The 6,717-nt window shown below is 45.2% G+C and overlaps 1 long non-coding RNA gene across 1 annotated transcript; it reads left to right on the top strand.

Moving 5' to 3' along the window:
* Nucleotides 1-3,789: 3,789 nt before the first annotated feature.
* On the top strand, nucleotides 3,790-5,178 carry LOC126545587 (uncharacterized). The gene is made up of 2 exons (XR_007602396.3): nucleotides 3,790-4,129; nucleotides 5,052-5,178. It is a non-coding gene; the product is annotated as an uncharacterized lncRNA (long non-coding RNA).
* Nucleotides 5,179-6,717: the final 1,539 nt, after the last annotated feature.

Genomic DNA, 6,717 nt, shown 5'->3' with positions numbered 1-6,717 from the left:
CGATTCCCCTACTGGACGATTCCCCTTATTCACAATGAAACAAGGGGCAGAGCTTGCGCCATTTTTATGTGCGGCTAAAAACATGATTAAGGCACTTGGAAGGCATGAACCGCAGATTTCCTTCGCTGCGATTAGGATTGTACGGCGTGGTTTGGATGATTAGGGACTCAAGATAAAGACGTGTAGAATGATTTTGTTTATTGGAAACCACGCGACATGTTTCCCAGTTAAACGCTTGTGACGTAGTTGTGCAGTGTTCGGCCAGGGCATTCCACGCAGCATGTCGTTTCTCGACGTCTTTCCTATGCTGTTTGAGTCGTGTTGAAGTTGCCGGTATCCCCGACGTATACATGGCGACAGTCGGCCCACGGAATGACATACGCCACACCTGGGAAGTTTTTCTTTTGCAAAGGGTCTTTCGCATGCACGAGCTCGTGTTTAAGTTTCCGGGAGGGACCATGCGCAGCCTGCACGTCATATGACCATGGAACGCGTGCAAGGGTCTCGCTTATGCTGGGGACGTATGGTATCGAAGCGCGTTTTTTGAAGAGCGCAGGGTGGGTAAGTATTGCGCGAGCGAGCTCAGTACCCACACACCACAGTCGCGCAGTACCCACCCACCGTAGACCCAACAAAAAACGGGCTTCGGAACATCACGCCGACTGAAAAAATGCGTCTCGAGGGCCCATGTAATTGCTATCGTAAAAAAAAAATCTTGCTGTAACGTAATAGTCCTGCGGAAACCTGCAAGGTGGAGAGAAGTTATTATTTAGGGAAAATGAGGCATCCACCCAATCATATCAATTACTACAAAGGAAACCCATACGGGTTCCTCGAAAGAAAAGCCTCGTAGTTGAAGAAAAATTCGTCCTGGTCCGGGACTCGAACCTCGGAGCACCGCATTTCTGGAGCAGCCATTCTACCATCTGAGCTAACCATTTGAGCAGATAGCTGGGCGAAGTTCAAAGTCGGTTCGAGTCCCGGACAAGGACGAATTTTTCTTCGACTACGAGGCTTTTCTGTCGAGGAACCCGTATGGGTTTCCTTTGTAGCAATTGCTACGATTGGGTGGATGTCTCATTTTCTGTTGATTAAAAATCAGACTGGTTTGTCACCAATTACAGCCTTTGTCCTTTCTAACAATGCTTATTTTGCTTTTTTTTTGTGGACCCATTTTGCAGGCCCTTCAGATGCCTCACTGACTCCGTTACGAACGTCCTTTCGTGAGTGCAAGGCAGAAAGCGGTTTCAATCTTGGAAATTGATCTGTCTACAGCTAAGAAATGGTACCAGCGGAACGTATGAAAAGGGGGGAGGCCGAGAAAGGCAGGAGCATCGCAGATTATTTATGGCTTTTGGCTCGAAGCCACTACTGCCAGCTTGTCGTGGCTTCCTTGATGGTGTTTACCCTCATCCACGGCTGCTTCAACGTGACACAACTCACGAAGACAGTGAAGGTACGTTTTAAGCGCGTAAGCGCTTATGTGGCTATCCTGCGCACGTTCTGCCGCACATTTTAGGCGTTTTAGATACAACGCCCATGGTTGAAACAACTTTGGTGTTAGACATCTACACCTCTACAACAAAGCGTTTGGTGGTCAATATGACCTGCAATCTAAGCCGGTTCATTGGTGTTTGTGTTGTCTGCAACGGGAGCAAGGAGTTCACTACGACGTGTTTCCCATTTAGTTGTGCACTGTATGAGTATAGGAATTACGACTGAGGAATTCAGGTTTAAGCGCTTGCCCCCTTTCTCCACTGAGCGTAGAGTTTCATGGCTCATGGGTAGAGGTCATGGGTAGAGTTTCATGGGTTTCATGGTTGTCCTGTGGAAACCAGTTCTGCCTTGTATAACTATAATTGAGTGGTCTTAGGCTACTCTAGGTGGTACCAGGCGCCACGTGCTTCCTGTAGTTGGGGCAGTCAGGAGTCCAAAGTTATGGAACAAGAGCGAGGTTAAACAGGTGGAGCCTGAATTCCACATGTGAAACGCTCCGATTGTTTTCACATATTTCGTAGACAATCACAGGTCTAGCGTGTGGCGTTTGTTATGGAATTGTTATGGAATGGAGTGGTAACTCCCCTACTGCATCATCAGTCTATTTTAAGTATACTGTGGTGCGAACCCGTCTACAGTGATCTCCAAGTATCCGTCATATGCCCGCCGATCCCATACTACAGGATATATGCTTGGCAACTTTCTAATCACCTCACACCTCCTGCGTTTCGTTTATGTTAGGGCTCATTATTTTACTCTAATAGAACGCTGGTTACCTGCTCGAAGTGTTGCGTCACATAAGCAAATGTTTTTTTCTTTATTGAAATGAAACTAGGAGGGATTTAGTAGCTTTTCACTTGTGACTCCTTTTGAGATATAGTATTAATCATAATAATTTAATAAACAATATTACAGATTCGGAACATATTCTGCATTAAAAAATTGAAATATCTTTCAGTAAATGTGATTGTTGGCTTACACCTCTATAAGTCCGTTGAACTTCAAATGCTTCAATTGCGTTCATAATTGCGTAAGCGCCGCATCGGTAATTCTTATTGAAACAGAAATTGAGTTTTCAACGCTGCTCATGTTGAACGAAACTATAACAAATTAAATTTATTAGTAGACATGTGGATGAGGAAAGTAGGCGGTATAGTTTTAATCTGCATCTGTCTTTTGTTCCTGTGTCCGGCTTTCAAGATTCGAACTCTGTGCTTAAACATAGAGCTTCCTACACATATTACAACTGGAAATTTTGGCGCTAGTGTTTACAGTAGCAGTAAACACAAGGGTTCAGCCAATAGAAGAATGGATACATGGATTTGACTAAACATTGTCCTTCTGGCTTCAAAGGGATTGGTCACTTTGCCAATTGATCATTGGCAACACAATAGGGAGTTATAAATGCAAGAAATTGCAATGATTATGCAATAGGACGGGATTTTATTGCCTTCTGCGCTTAGAAAAATCTTATTGCTTCAAAATTAAAAATACATAAAGCGACGTAACTAGAGCCGCAACAATCTGAAGCCACGTGCACGAAGATCAAGCAAGTTAATTTTCTACCAGCATTGTGTGTGCTCCAATTCTGGGCATCATTGGGTTCTTAGCATCAGCTAAGGAAACAGCTGCGATCCCATTCAATGAAACGCATCTGTAACCGTCGGGACGAAGATGGAAAGGCTCCTCTGCAATATGACGCCACCTCGCGGTGACAAAAAGAAGCTTAAGAAAGAGGTCCACGTTTTTTTCTGTATTTTAACCGTTTGCGCGTGCGAGCCTATGAAAAGTCTGTTTCACCCGAAGAGCGAAGCATCGATTGCGATAACAAATTATTAGGCTGCTATACGAAGTAAGGATAGTAGTTTTATCAGCCTTATCAACTCGTAAACATTAAGAGGCAAACGTAAAAACATCTCACTCAACGACCGCGGACACTCGCTGTCAAAACTCTGGAGCGAGGGAGCGGCAGCAAGAGCGTGGGAATTGCCCGTTGTGCTGCCTTTCGCTTCAACGCAAACTAAGCGGCAACAGCAGAGCGCATACGAAGCTATGGGCCATCGGCGCATCTACACTGTAGCCATTCCAGGTCGCTTTCAATATAGTGCCCGCGCGACCGCGTTCAGCCGCGTCTACGCAGCAGCAGTCGCAGCTGTCGTTGACCTGTCCCCATAAAAAAAGATTCAGTAGGAGCTGATACTCGGCGAAAACTGGCAACAGTATGTACGTCACGCTAGTATCGATGCCAGCCGCTAGCTCACGCGAGCATGAAAAAAAAGAGATGGTGCAAAATGAACTTAACAGACGTTTTATTTTTTTTGTTCTTAGCCGCTAAAAGTAAAAAAAAAAGTTTTGCGCATAGGCGAACTTGTACTATGCGACTTATTTTTCTAGCGTTACCTAGCGACCAGCCAATGACGCGCACGACTCGCCAGATGCATGCGCCATGCGGCCGACACGCCACCGAAGTGCGCGAGGGCGGATGCGCATGTGAGCCTTCGCCTGTTCGACGACCCGTCGGTCTGTTTTTTTTTCTATTTGGATGTAGCTCTGGTTGCTTGGACCCTAGGCGTATTCTTGCGTTCCTCCTGCACTTCGACAAGGCACCACAGTGCTTTTGGACTATGGCAAGGTGAGAATGCTTCTTTTTTTTTTTTTTGACAGACTGCACTGCATTTCAAGCAATTTAGGCTTACGGCACAGAGCGTTGTGACGCAGTTTGCCAAAAACGGCTTGGTCGTTGTGACGCAGTTAGTCTCGCGCCTTTTGAATCTTCATGGGATAAGCTTGTAACGTTTCCCTGGCCCCCAACTTATTTCGGTACTATTTGTCACCCTCTTGGGGCAGGTCACCCGCACCCGGCGTTGTGACATAGTTAGCGAAACGAACCTCGGCCGTCGTCACGCACCCACTTTCGTGTTGATTAAATCTTAGGAGGCCAAGTTTGTGACGCTTTTTATGACGCTCCCAGCAACGCATAGCTTCTTTGGGTACTCACGCTTGTCGAAAACACGACGAGTGATTGTCAATAGTGATAACATGGGAGTGGGTTGCCTGCGCCGGCAGTACGTGGAAAAGATAACGCCTAGGAGCTCAAAAACTAGGTTTTTGTAACTTCAAAATTCCGTCTTTTGAGTGACTGAAAACAGGCTTTGCACACACGCATTTGTCTTGAGTGCTAGTAAAAGGAATTCTGCCAGCGTCCAGCATAGTCTAGCTGAGAGCCTTTGTGGCGACCTCAGTGTACGCAGCGTACCATCGTGTCGGCTGAGGCCCAGTTGTGTCGAAAACGTGCAGTCAACCATGCTTGTGCTCTTTAAGTGCAGTAAATAAGGCGCGGTAATGAGGGAATGCTTGGAAATCGGATGTTTTCGTCATATATTATGTACGGTGTTGTTTGGGATGGGTCGGGTAGATTCTACGCCATGTATGTAAAAGTGAATTGCTATTTGCAATGTCGCCCATTCAGCACTTTCACACGTTTCGCCTCTCACGCAATTTCCTTGTAAGTTCTAAATACCGACACCACACATGCTTGTAATTTACTTTTTCAGCTGATGCCATCCAGAGGAGCTTCATACGGAAACTACTGCTGCTTACCTCGTGCCACAACATTGGATGAGCGCACCAAAAGCCTGGAACGAGCATTTATAAAGAGCAAAATAAATATTTACTCATTTCGCAATGCGTCTTGCGTCTACTTTATGAATTTGCATGTGGCACAGACGACATATTCTATGGGGGCTTGTAAAGATCGCTCGCAGTCATATTTATTTCATTGTAAAAAAAAAAAAAAAGATTCCTCACCAGGAGAACGCGCCGTTGAGCAGTACAAGCAAAAACAAATGCCGCACCGATAAGTGCCACCGGCGTAACGCGTTCCAGCTAGGGTTCAAAATGCGCGTGCCCAAAACCACAAGTGTGGTTCAGGTTTCATCGCCAGTCGATTGGTTCGGTATAGCCAACTTGGCCATGAAGGTTTACTCGGCCGCTGGGATCTATGGGACTGTCCACACTTCTCGAATGTCTTTGTTTATGCTGTCTCTTGTAAAGCGTTTAAGCAGCGCGTCTAGCAATTATGTTTCCCCCAATTGTGCTGTCGTAGAATTACTAGCGTTAAATTTACGCACACTTGAAGTGTGAGCGAAACTGTTGGATGTGCACCCCAACTGTCCATATTTTATTGAAGTTCTGAGAGTTGCTTTGCGCATGCGTTGTTCTTGTAGCATGAATTGAACTTGGGCTCGCATTTGTAAGTAAATTATTTTAAATATACGATCTTTTTCTTCGCGAAATTGTTTCATACTGCCATTTTACGAGGCTTACCTCCCTCTAAGATTTCAAGAGGACTTGTTTTGGGGCAAGCTTGCGTGATCTATATCACGTTAGCTTTTGAAGCAGAAGCTTTTGCAGTGCGTGTTTCGTTCTTGTATATGCCTTCATTCGAGGCAGAGTGTTATAAAATTGAAGCCGCGACTTAGTCACTTTTTCTCAACATCAACTCACTTTTTCACCCATCCCTTATGTAAAAGCCTGTGCACAGTGTACTGAGGTATTTTACATTAATAAAAAATAACAAAGAAATAAATTAAGGGCAATGTTAAGTAGTCAACGGAGGAGGCCCATTTCCGTCCAAGAGTTAACTACTACATTAAGCTATTTGCCCTCGGACTCATAAATTGTGAACCCTACTCCCCCCCCCCCTCCCCCTCCCACCCCACAACCTCCATTCAGTCAGGCTGTAGTTCTTTTACTTACCCTGGCTGCTACTTTTCAGAGGGCTTCGCTTCACTTTCCTTGGCATTCGGAGGTCATCAACTCAAGTGAAAAAGAAAAGGAAATATCTGTTAACGTTATTGGTGTTCCCAAGGATGTTCTAACCGATAGCAGGCGGGCAAACATGTCTTCAACAAATCTTTGTCCTCTAGTATCGCCTAACTTAGGTAAGCGGCTGTGCATCTGACTCCTGGTTGTTGGTGCTAAGTGCCACTATCCCCTACAGTTACTAGCTTTAGAATGGCTGGATGAGTACCGATTGGCAAGCAAGTAGCAATTGCCAGGCGATGCCTTATTGTTATACATAAAAAGAAAAGAAGAAATGAAACAAATATCATCTAGTTAGGAGCTCAGTATTTTTCTGACCTGCTTGACACGAAGAAACAAGATGGGTTGTCAATTTTGATGTGTATACATATGCGTATAAAGATGCTGGTGCATGTC

Source organism: Dermacentor andersoni, chromosome 3 (genome assembly GCF_023375885.2).
Source record: "Dermacentor andersoni chromosome 3, qqDerAnde1_hic_scaffold, whole genome shotgun sequence".
Lineage (NCBI taxonomy): Eukaryota > Metazoa > Arthropoda > Arachnida > Ixodida > Ixodidae > Dermacentor > Dermacentor andersoni.
The sequence above is the reverse complement of the archived record's forward strand: the minus strand, read 5'-3'. Positions and strand labels throughout refer to the sequence as shown.